Source organism: Lycium barbarum, chromosome 7 (genome assembly GCF_019175385.1).
Source record: "Lycium barbarum isolate Lr01 chromosome 7, ASM1917538v2, whole genome shotgun sequence".
Lineage (NCBI taxonomy): Eukaryota > Viridiplantae > Streptophyta > Magnoliopsida > Solanales > Solanaceae > Lycium > Lycium barbarum.
Window position 1 is genome coordinate 44,351,951 of NC_083343.1, and position 13,672 is coordinate 44,365,622.

A 13,672-nucleotide genomic window follows, 5' to 3' on the forward strand; every position below is an offset into this window, starting at 1 on the left:
TGGGCCATGGCCCAACCGGCCACTTCCTCACTTTGGGCCTCATTTTCTCTTATTATTTTTGAGCCCAATTAATTATGAAGCTTGTTTTTTAATTCCCGAAACTAATCTCCAAAATTCCAATTTTGGCCCTTGACCTTCCCCGATGCCTTCACGACAATATTTTTCATGGACAGCATGGACATATTAACTAAAATCAAAATATTGCCTCATGACATATTATTGCAATTATTTCAAAATTTCCGAGTATGCGAAAACACGGGATATAACACATAAACTAAGTGATTAGAGACCTAGGGTTCTATAAAAATGGTGTCTTGCCATGGAAAACTGCTTGTAATGGGAATATTGATAAAATGTTGTTATAAACTGTTGAGTAATGATTACTAAGCGTCTAGATAGGTTGTTTATCACTTAGAAAATCATCCACCCCTTGGAATGGGGTAAGGGAGGGGTATTCTTGCGTTGGGACTTGTGATTGAGTATTATAACTCATTGAGCCTTCTATTTCTAGACTTTGAGCGTTCTGAGGCTTTGAGGAAAGGAAAGGTTGTAGCAGAGTGACTTGTATTGTTCCAGCTCTGCTTTGAGGTAGGTTACGGTTTACTTGAGTTAGACTTTGGTTAGTTGAATGTATGTTTGTGATTTCATTAGGAGAAAGCATGTCTAGTGTTAATTATATGATATTGTATGGTTGAGCTCCTATATGTTGTGATTGAATGTTGTGTAGGCTTCATGCCATTATTCCTGTGTGATTTAATCTGCAGTGGTTGTATTGTGAGGAGAAGCTAATATGGTCTTCTCGAGGGTATTGTGACATGAAATAATGAGGTGAATATGGATATTGAGAAGGTAAGAAACACTGTTTTGTAAAAGGTATGACAAGGCACATATGTGGCCTAGATTAGGGGCTCGCGGTTCGAGGTTTGTTCCGAAAACGACAGGTTCATTGTTATATTCCGAGTCCGAGGTTCATTCCGGAGTGGAAGTTGTGCTCGGGTCCGAGGAGTGTTCCGGAACGAGTGGTACATGGACACCATGGGTCCCCTGCAGGTCATGACAACTGAGCTATGACATCAGATAGCATGTGTGTACAACGAGTGGGGTCATAGTGGTAAATTTATCTCCGTTGTGTTTGACGTGTTTGTGATTCTTAACAATTTTGTGATTTGTTGTGATTGTCCGTGGTTGACTTGTTGTGATGCATTGATATTCGTGTATGATTGACAGGCTTGTTTATTCTTTTAATTTCATAAGATATGCATGATACTAATCTTAGTCGGCCTATGATGCTTACTGGTACATAGTGTTTGTACTGATACTACCTTGCTGCATTCTTTAAGTGCAGATTTTGATATAGAGACCGCTACTCATCCTCACATCTAGCGTGGAGGATAATTTCTGACAGATTGTTACACCCCGAAAAATTTCGCGCTACCTAGACTGTAGACAGCTTAGTGTGAGCCCGAACAAGAGTCAAGTTATACAGGGATTAAGGAGGAAGGTTATATATATATATATATATATATATGATATGTGGAGACCATATGGGGTGAATTGGTTCATATGTCACTTGACGAAAAGCCCTCATTGCTGTAAGCTAAGTGGGGCCCACACGCCGGAGTTTTATAAAGGACATATGAGTTGTACATGGAAAGTTTAGCAAGTCCTAAGAAGGAGCCTTAAGCCAAATGTGGGCACAATCCCTCCAAAGATATGATTTAAAGAAACATTTTCGGATGATCTGACTTGGAGGAGCCAAAACAATGTTACAAGTTTGGAATTTAGAACAATTCCAAGAATGAAAGTTGTAGCTAATTGAAAGTGCTTTCCAGCCATAGGTTGTGGGCCCTCACACGATATCGGGATCAAGAATTATGACCTTTTTACTGAATGAAAGCGCAGGCAGAAAAATTAAGGCTCGAACGTGCCTAAAGGGGGCGCGAACGCGCAAAAGGAATTCTAAGTCGATCCAGGCAGAACTTGGACCGCTATTTAAAGGGGGAGACCCCCTCATTATTGACCAAACACACCCAAAACCTCCTCAAATATTCCAGAAATTTCCCAAACCTTCCAACCATCAACTTTTTTGCCCGAAACTAGGTATAATTCCCAAATCCCGGTCTAGACGGCGTATAGTTGCAACTACAAAATTGTGTGTTAACGCGTTGTGGCTTAATATCAAGGTGGGGGAATGAAGATATAGCATTCTTATCGAAAGAAAGGTATGAATCTCGTGCTATTAACGTTAATCTTGGTTTTTTTACGGAAAAGGAGCTGTAAAATTGTTATAAAATGATTCTGTGATGGAAATTTGGGACAAACACCATATGGGATGTTTATGAAGTATTTTTGAGTTGGAAATATTATGGTTAATGTTGGTATTGTTGTGATTGTTGTTGGATGTTGAATTGAGAATTCGGGCTAGGCATATAAACAGGGTCTGCTACCCAATTTTTCGGCAGAATATAGAATAGTTTGATTTGAAACTTGGAATAAGTGTGAGATAAAGAGGCTAACGTTAGTTTAAATCCTCTTAAATGTAGACTTGCGAGCTCGGACGCATAAGCATAGCCAATAGGAGGTTGAACTGGTATGTTAAGGCTCGTCCCTTTCTTTTAAAGGCATGATTCCATATTTGTTTCCATAACTTCTTTGTTTTCAAACGTTAGACATTTATGATTCCAAGGCATGATTCTTTTCCCGATAACCCGCAAATATTTTCCAAAATGTCCGTATTTTTCTAAAACAGAGGTTTATGATTTTGTAAGCTCTTGTGATAACGATGATGGACACGTTTTATCATGATGACAATGAATACCAAAAATGAGAACATTTTCCTATGATGATTATGATGATGATTCTGTGTTTAAAGGTTCCAAGTTTACGATTTCAATGACGATATAAGAATGTTGAGCTATTTTCTTGATTTCTCAATTTTATTCATGGATGATGACTATTTTTAAAGATTCCAAAGTATATGAATTGACGCCTTATGAAATTTATGATCCTATTCTATGTTTTCTCTTGATGTTATTCTTCATTGATAGTCTCACCTTATAATAATTGTTCCTTCAAGGTGAGACAAAGCCACCATGATTATTCCATAATATAATCGGAGGTTACCGATCTTACGTCACTCCGATATAGGCATAGTTTTCATTGGGCTCTCATGCATACTGCTTATTTGATATATGTATATGTATATGGGGAATATGGGAAAAAGGGAGTGGCGCTATAGACGCATGGCCACCAGATCAGTTGGTGTAACTTATTATCCCGGACGCGGGATGCCCGGACGTGGGACATATGTGGTTAAATGGATCGGGCCGACGTTCCTCGGCATATTTTCTGTATATATGAACAAGAAATGTTTTTCAAAGAAAGCTAAGCATGCATGGCATCTGCCCTGAGAGGCACTCACATGTACAGGTTACTCTTTTACCTCACGATATGCTCTATATTTCCATTCTCTTATTATTCGTACTTTACATCACTTACTATGTTACTATTCATGCCTTACATACTCAGTACATTATTCGTACTGACGTCCCTTCTTGTGGACGCCGCGTTCATGCCCGCAGGACCAGGTAGCTAGTTAGACGATTCACAACAGTAGGACCTCCCCTCAGCAGCAGTCAGTACGCTCCATTGATCCGGAGCTACACCCGTTTTTGTATGCTATTCGGTTACGTACATATATGGGTACGGCAGGGCCTTGTCCTGACATTTCTACAGTTTGTACTCCATAGAGTTCTGTAGCAGTGATATGTAGCCATGATGTTATGCAGCCTCGTCGGCGCTCATCTTGTTGTACAGTATATGTGAAGCGGCCAAATCGGCTTGCACTGTTACTCTCAGTATTTATGTTTATAGGTATGCGTGAGTTCCCGATACGGTGCCTTTTATGTTGATTATTTTAGAGACAGTACAGCTCAGTTACAGATTTGTATGGGCCCAGGATAGTCATTGAAAAGTAAATGCAAGCACAGAAGTGCTTGGCCAGTAGTGGCCGGGCACTCGTTACGGCCCATCGGTTTGGGTCATGACAAAAGTGGTATCAGAGCAGTTCGTCCTAGGGATTGTCTACAGACCGTGTCCGGTAGAGTCCTGTTTATGGGTGTGAAGCCAACAACACTTATAAACAGGAAGTTGCAGGGCATTTAGGAATCATTGGCCTTTCCTTCTATCATTGATCGTGCGATAGAGCCAGAGTCTAGGGAAGATTGCTTCTGACCACTTTTCCTTTAGGTAGGCGCAGACTGATGAAAAATGAAAAGATCAGCCTTGGACAGCGGGGTGCCAAGAAGGCCCCTAGATCAGATCCAGGACCCCAGGCTCCAAGACCCAGTAGGAGGAGCCTCAGTTATTCTATTGAGACCGATCCTTCGGAGGACACAGCGACGATTCCTCCAGAGTTTTTCACTTCCAAGGAGGAGGACCACCCCCCCCCCCCCCTGAGGGTTGTTATGACACAGATCTGTCCAAGTATTCGTCTAGGACACCAGAGGAGGATATTCTCGAGATCGTACCAGCTGCTCCTATAGTGGAGCACTACGTCAGACCAGCCTCCTCAGTGAGTGTTACGGCTTACTCCAGCCCCATATCCTGGCCGTCGGTAAACCAGGAATTGCCCGGTTATCTATATTTTTCGGACTCAGATGAGAGAGATGATGAAGGCCAGACAAGCGGATGGTGGGTAGACGATGACGAGGAATACACTTCACCTTATAGTCCACCAGATCAGACTGGAGACCGATCGGCTACAGGTATATGAGTCCTTATTAGAATTTTTTATATATGTGTATTTGTTGTAAGATTATTACTTAATAGCGGCGAGCGGAAATCCAAGGGGCCGATAACCAAGTATTTATAAGTAACGGCGACCAAGGTGTTTTTGCCACTATTGGGAATCTAGAAATCTAGGACGAAAAGTAGTCATACACATAGGTGAAGGGTGAATGTTGAGGATTGAAAAGGCCAAAATAGTAATTGTGTAGTCGGAAGAGTAAGAGACCCTTTCTTATTCTAAGGGAGATGCGTTACGAGAACGTTTTTGAATCTGTCAAGACTTCAACTTGCTTTAGATCATGTGGTGAAGGTCATGCGGTGAGGTTGTGCGATTATAACAACATCAATGCATCAGATTTCATCAAAGTTTCGAGGTTAAGCGTGTTGGGGTGAGAGAAATACTAGGACGGGTGACCCCCTGGGAAGTGTACAAAAAGTCCTATAAATTGAAATATAAGAGGCAAATGAGAAGCTAGAGTAGCCTACGGGAGATTTGAGTATGCGGAGTGGTTGGACACCTTAAGAGGTCGCGTAGGACGAGGCGGAATAGACCGGTAAAGAGAAAGAAGGTGCATTACAACTCTAGAATTAGGGCGAGTTAAATAGCGTTTGGAAATATTTTATAAGCGAGATGCTAGTAATTATATATATACGTATGCACATGATATCCCATACATGGCTATATCAGCGGGTATGTGTATCCCGACAACCAACGTTGCGGTATATGGAAGGCATTAATCGAACAGGGTAACGAAGTTCAAGTGACAAAAAAGTAAATGGTACAAATGTTACAAGGTAAGCTGATGCTATTTTCGCTACAGGTTATGTCACGACCCAACCCCGTGGGCCGTGAATAGTGCCCGAGCTGGACACCCATACACACCTACTTACAAAACCGACATATCCATAATTTATCTATATCCAACATATATCAAATTATACAGGTATTAAGCACATATGTCGTCTTAAGCGGTCGCATATATCAACATATCATACAGAAGCCGCTAAGGCTGTCGTGGAACATATCATTCAAAGCGTATACATAAGCATATATACATACAAGTCGTTAAGGCTGTCATAGCAAATAGGACCGCTTAGACGCAAATCACAAACATAACCGAACAATAACGACCCATGACCCATATATATGTCTACAGGCCTCTAACAAACACAACAGAATCATATGACGGGACAGGGCCCTGCCGTACCCCTGAATATACACATACATATACATAACGGAAGAATCTGTACAAAAATATGGGCTCCAGAACAAGGGAGCACTCCAAAGCAGCAAAACAAATGGCCTAAACTGTCGGGTCACTCACTCTAACGTCTGTACCTGCGGGCATGAAACGCAGCCCCCGAAGAAAGGGGGTCAGTACGGAACATGTACTGAGTATGTAAAGCATAGAGTAATATGAACAGAATCACAAGCGGAATAAATAGTACAGAGGAGTAGTACAGAAAGTAAGCACGATATGCAAAATAATAAAAGCAACTTACTGGAAACACAAATCATGCATGCCAAGAACGGTATCCGGTCCTTTGCGGGACCCGGGGAACGTGACACCACTCTAACTTTGGCGCCACACACATCATACTCCAGAAGATTTACTCCGTAATCTCCGTCACACATAACACATCATAACATATACACGGTACCCGGGAACCGGACACATATACACGAGAACCCGGGAACCGGACACATCATACTCCATAACATATACACGGTAACCGTGGGCCGGGGGCCGGACACATCATACTCCGGAATATATATATATATATATATATATATATATATATATATATATATATATATATATATATATATATATATATATATATGGAACCCGTCCCTTAAGCAAGGGACTCAGCGAACCATACGCACGATACATACCGGCCCGGGACTCGGCGAAAGAAGTAATGACACATGCACGAGCGGAGTAGTGAGAAACTAAATGCACATAAATCAAGACTCGATGGATAAGTATACTTACCGACCCTTGAAGGCTCAGAAATGAGTTTCGGGTCAATCCGACTTAGTGTGAGAAACTTATGAGCGTTTGAAGTACAGAACGTTCTACAAGCGTTTCAGAAGCCATTTTCGGAAAATCAAAGCCATAATCATGTCAAGTACCTTTCGGATATCGTTACGGATCAAATCAATTAGAACTTTTGGAACCATAGGTACATATAAAAGACTCAATAGGATAATCGGACGTGCTAGTATTTGCAGATCAATCTTTAGTCATACCAATTATCTTTCGTATGCCATTCTGAAACATGTCAACAGAATTTTAGACATCATCGATACGCATCAAAATCATATGAAACAGCTTATGGAAATCAAGAACGTTACCCATCCTAGTGGCTCTAAGAATGTGAGTTTCTTTGAAATAATCCATATACGTCATTTGTTCATTTCATAAAGGTCATGCCAAAAGAAAGAAAGGGAAGCCTTACATACCTTGCCCGCTTTCTACGCTACTTCAAACTTAAGTCTTTGGCTTCGCAAGATCTACAACAATATTCATACATACCAAACATGAGTCATAGCTCTTAAGAATACCATTCTAAACCAACACTTTTTTTACAGAAATTTCGGCAGCATTTCCCCTGTAAATGCAACATCCCCGAGAATTCAACTCGGCCAAGCATACAACAACAAATCCGAGAATTTAACTCGGCCAACTTAGCAACAACAATGCCAACAATTATTCCAACAATATCGACAATCAATACAAAACACATTCCAACGTTCACAACTTCTTTCTACAAACTATGACGACTTTCCATTTACGTTCAATTCATAATTGCTTACATATTCGAGTACTAATCCGCAACCATTCAAACAACATTCAAGAATACTTCAAACAATCCGTACAATATTCACAATAATCCAACCCATAGGCTATGCCACCCGAAACATTCCCAATGGAACAAGAACCATAACACCACATTTCTTCCTTTCAAATTCATGAATTATACTAACAATTCACACATTAACAACATCACATTCCATAAATACAAAAAGTGACATTAAAATCACATTAGCTTCTAAAACAACTTTCCAATACTTACAACTTCAGCTAGAATCATTAAATTTTCATTTCCATCATAGATTCCATTACAACAACAACCAAAATACTTAAGAAAAATTGATTCATTCTTTTCCATACCATACCACAACCACACGGCCACAACACATAATCCATATTTTTATGAATTTCACTCATTTCTACACACTACAACATTCACAACCATCCATAACATAGAAAAGAAGGTTGATTCTTACCTTTTCTCCTTAGCTTCTCACTTAGATTTGATTATAAACTTGCAACAAAGATGAGTCTTTTGCTCTAACAATTATGCCACGTTGAAGAGGACTCTTGAATTAGTAGGAATACTAGAAGAAATATTTTGTTTGGATCAAAATTGAAGGCTTCACTTTTTCTTGGCTATGGCCGAATAGGCCCCTTTTCTTTCTCTCAAAATTTCTTGAACTTTCTATTGTTGAAGATGAATTTGTCCTCGTCCTTTACATATATTAAATTCCAACATGTGCCTTGGCCCATTAAGGGTGGACGACCACTTGGCCTTTTTTAGTTAAGCCCAACTCTTTTTTTTTTTGTTTTTGTAATTCATGAAAAAAAATATTCTCCAAATTCCAAAATTGCCCTTAGCCTTCCTCCATATTTCCATGAGTCATCTTGCGTATTTCCCTTTTTACCCCTGGCCTTCCTCAATTTTTCCACCTCAAAGTTTTCTTAAGCAACTTGTGTGCTAAACAAAAAATCAAAAATATAACCTCGTCCTTAACGTCCCGCAATTATCTTGAATTATCCGAATGTACAAAATGCGGGATATAACATCCTCCCCCCGTTTAAAACATTCGTCTTCGAATGTTGAACTGACCTCATGGGGTATTGTAATACTTCGGGGAGGTCTCTTTTGTGGAAGACTAGAAGTACTACTTCTAATCCGGTGGCACCTCTGATTCGTGGGTGACTTTGCCAATACTACGGACAATTTGATAAGGCCCGTGATATCTTGGATTGAGCTTTCCCTCCAGATTCTACATTTTAAGTGTTTATCCAATCATGACTTTGCCGCTAACAAGCATACTAGTTATATTCCTCTCCAAGGCTAGCTTACCAATATCCGAAACATATATATATACGTGTTATTACTTTGCCATTCCTCATCCTTCGCAGTCCAACTATTCTCATGATAACTTATGATTCGAGTTCAGTTAATTTCTTAATTCGCAGCATCTTTGGGTTCTTGTCACAACTTTTCCTCGTTTCCTTTTCTCACATTCCTCGATGCCAGTATAATTGTCTATAGCTTCCTTGGATTGGTGATCGCTCCATCAACTGTTATTCCTTACTGGCTCTCCGGCGTGGACTTCTTATAATTATATTTGGGCATAGCTTCATGCTAACTGATCTTACAATTCCGTAGTATGTGCCCTCATGTTTAGTATGATTAATGGTCCATGAACTATTCTCTAATACCCGGTAGCCTCTTTTATCTTCTATTCATATAAGCAGCATACTTCTTTTCTTCGAGAAGTTATCAACTACCAACCGTGGTTACTTCATTATAACTGGTATCACCCGAGGCGTCTTTTGGATCTGCTATCCTCTTCGTTGACCTTGTAGATTTAGCCTGTATACCTTTCTTTCTCTCTTTATCGGTTTCTTCTGGAACTCAGATCATCATAATTCATTTCAAATCTAGTATGTTCTCCCCCCTTTTATTAAGAGGGTTTATATATGTCTATGCCCCTTAAGTAACCATCGCTTTCCGCGATCCTCTTACAATTGCAGTCCCTTCATTATGGTGTCCGTCCTGTCTATCTCCTTGTTATCTACGTACTCGTATTAAATCGGAATACTCATAAGGGCATCCATTTCTAACACTTACCTTTTCTATCTTGACATACCTCTGTCCTTTATGTCTAACAATATCATTAACCTTTTGGGTGCGTATCCATTTCCAGTCACTTTCTTCCTAATCACTTTCATTTTCCTTCTATCAAGCCATCGGTATCTTTAATCCTTCTTAGAGCGTAACTTTCTTCTCTGGTTGTTTGCAGCATCGGCTCTGGAGTTCGCAAGATATTCTTTTATACGTGCGAATCGGTTCCATTCTTAAGTCACCCTGCAGAAAGGCTTCTCTATGTTCAAATCAACTATACCAACATGGCTACGTAATTATCTCTTTGTAATTATATCCTTCCACAATAGAGGATTCGGCCAAGCTGTCATTTCCTTCATGCCCATTCCTTATCTTTCATTCTATTTTTTTGATAATCGAATTTCTCATTTTTCATATGAATCCTCATTCTATGTCATAGGTTTTCTTATCGACCGCATCAACCTATTATCTTAGCCCTTCCTTGGCCAGTAGTCGATTCGCTATCACCAACTTATTAAAGTATCCTCCGTACTCTCATATGCTTGTCTTATTTTCACTGTTAACCTTCCTCAGGTTTGTCCCTCTTTTTGTCCCATACTATCACATTCTAATTCTTTTACAGACCTGTCCTTCAAATTTCTATGCCAATAATTTCATGCTTTGCCCATCGGCTCTTTTAGAGGCTTTGCTTAATTATGTTTCTTACTTTTCACTTTTTCCGACATTTTGATCTCCTTACCTTTCTTTTACTCACTCTCTTCTTTTCCAACTATCGTTGTATTAGAATCTTCCAATCTTACCTGTAGTGAAATCAATATCAGTCTATTTCATAACCTTTGTACCATACCTTTCGCTTTGTCTCTTGAATTTCGTCCAATTAATGTCTTCCGTACATCGTAACACTAGTTGCCAGGCTTCACCTCTTGAGCGATACAGTCATAAATGAGATGTCATACGCATACACATACATTTACTACCATTTCGCTCACAAAACATTTCCAAACGCTATTCAAACTTATTTTGATTCCAGAGTTGCGTTGCGCCTTCTTTTTCTTCACCGGCCTAGTCTGCCTTAGCCTAACCGACCTCTTTAGGGTTTCTATCCGTGCCGCATATTCTAATTTCCTTTAGGTTATCCCAATTTCCCATTTGTCACTTATATCTACATTTGTGAAATGTTTAGTATGCTTCCCAGGGGGTCACCCATCCCAAAATTACTCTGACCCTAGCACGCTTAACCTCGAAACTTTGATGAATTTTGGTGCGTTAATGCTGGTATAATTGCACCCACTTCCCCGCACGACCTTTTTCACATAATCTCGGGCAAGTCGGGGTCTTAACAATTTCCGAAAAGTTCCCGTAGCGGGTCCCACCCCGATCTAGAGAGGATCCTTTTACTTTTCTGACTATACAATTACCGTGTTGCCCTTTTGAATCCTCAATAGTCACTTCTATCTGTACATATGATTACCTTTCATCCGGGGTTCCTAGATTCACACTGGTGGCGGAGACATCTCAGTCGCCGTTACTTATAACTATTGGGTCATCGGCCCTTTTTAAATTTCCGTTTGCCGTTATTAAATAGTACTCAACAGAAGTTACACATACATAGAAAATTCCAAAGAGAACTCATATACCTGTAGCCGATCGGTCTCGGGTCTGATCTGGGGAGCTGCCATGTGAAGTGTGCTCCTCATCATCGTCTGTCTGCCATCCGCTCGACTGACTCCCGTCATTGCTCGCATCTGAATCAGAGGAGTACAGATAACCAGGCAATTCCTAGTTTACTGACGGCCAGGATAAGGGATTAGAGTAGTCCGTAACACTCACCGGGGAGGCCTGTCTAACATAGTGCTCCACCACAGGAGCAGCTGGCATAGCCCCAAAAATCTCCTCCTCCGGTGTACCAAAGAAATGCTCGGATGGATCTGTATCGTAACTATCCTCCTCCCTAGGGGTAAGAAACTCTGGAGGAATCATCGCCGGATTCTCCTTGGGATCTGTATCATAACTGCCCTCCGTGGGATCCTCTGCTCTGGGGGTCAAAAACTCTGGAGGAATTGTTGCTGGGTCCTCCGAAGGATCAGTCTCAATCGAATAGCTGAGGCTCCTCTTACTCGGTCCTGGCGATATCCTAGGGGATTTCTTAGCACCCCCACTATCTGAGGTTGTCCTCTTCATGTTTCGTCAATCTACAATCACCTGCAGGAAGAGGATCAGAAACATTTTCCCAAAATATTGACGCTATCGCTCTTTTTGGAGCCTCGCTGTAGACACAGCAATTCGTTGGAAGGGAACCATCCTAATAAATACAGCTCTATCGCACGATCTAAGATCGAAGGAAAGGTAACATCCTAAATGTCCTGTAGCCTCCTGTTTATAGATGTGGTGCACAACACACCGATAAACAAGACTCTTCTAGACACGGCCTGTAGACATTCCGAGGACAAACCGCACTGATACCACTTTTGTCACGGCCCAACCCCGTGGGCCGTGACTAGTGCCCGAGCTGGACACCCATATACACCTACTTACCAAACCGACATATCCATAATTTATCTATATCCAACATATATCAAATTATACAGGTATTAAGCGCATATGTCATCTTAAGCGGTCGCATATATCAACATATCATACAGAAGCCGCTAAGGCTGTCGTGAAACATATCATTCAAAGTGTATACATAAGCATATATACATACAAGCCGTTAAGGCTGTCATAGCAAATAGGACCGCTTAGGCGCAAATCACAGACATAACCGAACAATAACGACCCATGACCCACATATATGTCTACAGGCCTCTAAAAAACGCAACAGAATCATATGACGGGACAGGGCCCCGCCATACCCCTGAATATACACATACATATACATAACGGAAGAATCTGTACCAAAATATGGGCTCCAGAACAAGGGAGCACTCCAAAGCAGCAGAACAGATGGCCTAAACTGTCGAGTCACTCACTCGAACGTCTGTACCTGCGGGCATGAAACGCAGCCCCCGAAGAAACGGGGTCAGTACGGAATATGTACTGAGTATGTAAAGCATAGAGTAATATGAACAGAATCACAAGCGGAATAAATAGTATAGAGGAGTAGTACAGAATTTAAGCACGATATGCAAAATAATAAAAGCAACTTACTAGAAACACAAATCATGCATGCCAAGAACGGTATTCGGTCCTTTGCGGGACCCGGGGAACGTGACGCCACCCTAACTTTGGCGCCACACACATCATACTCCAGAAGATTTACTCCGTAATCTCCGTCACACATAACATATACACGGTACCCGGGAACCGGACACATATACACGAAAACCCGGGAACCGGACACATCATACTCCATAACATATACACAGTAACCAGGGGCCGGACACATATACACGGTACCCCGGAACCGGACACATCATACTCCGGAATATATATATATATATATATATATATATGGAACCCGGCCCTTAAGCAAGGGACTCAGCGAACCATACGCACGATACATACCGGTTCGGGACTCGGCGAAAGAAGTAATGACACATGCACGAGCGGAGTAGTGAGAAACTAAATGCACATAAATCAAGACTCGATGGATAAGTATACTTACCGACCCCTGAAGGCTCAGAAATGAGTTTCGGGTCAATCCGACTTAGTGTGAGAAACTTATGAGCGTTTGCAGTACAGAACGTTCTACAAGCGTTTCAGAAGTCATTTTCAGAAAATCAAAGCCATAATCATGTCAAGTACCTTTCGGATATCGTTACGGATCAAATCAATTAGAAATTTTGGAACCATAGGTACATATCAAAACATATCAAAGACTCAATAGGATAATCGGATGTGCTAGTATTTGCAGATCAATCTTTAGTCATACCAATTATCTTTCGTATGCCATTCTGAAACATGTCAACAGAACTTTAGACATCATCGATACGCATCAAAATCATATGAAACAGCTTATGGA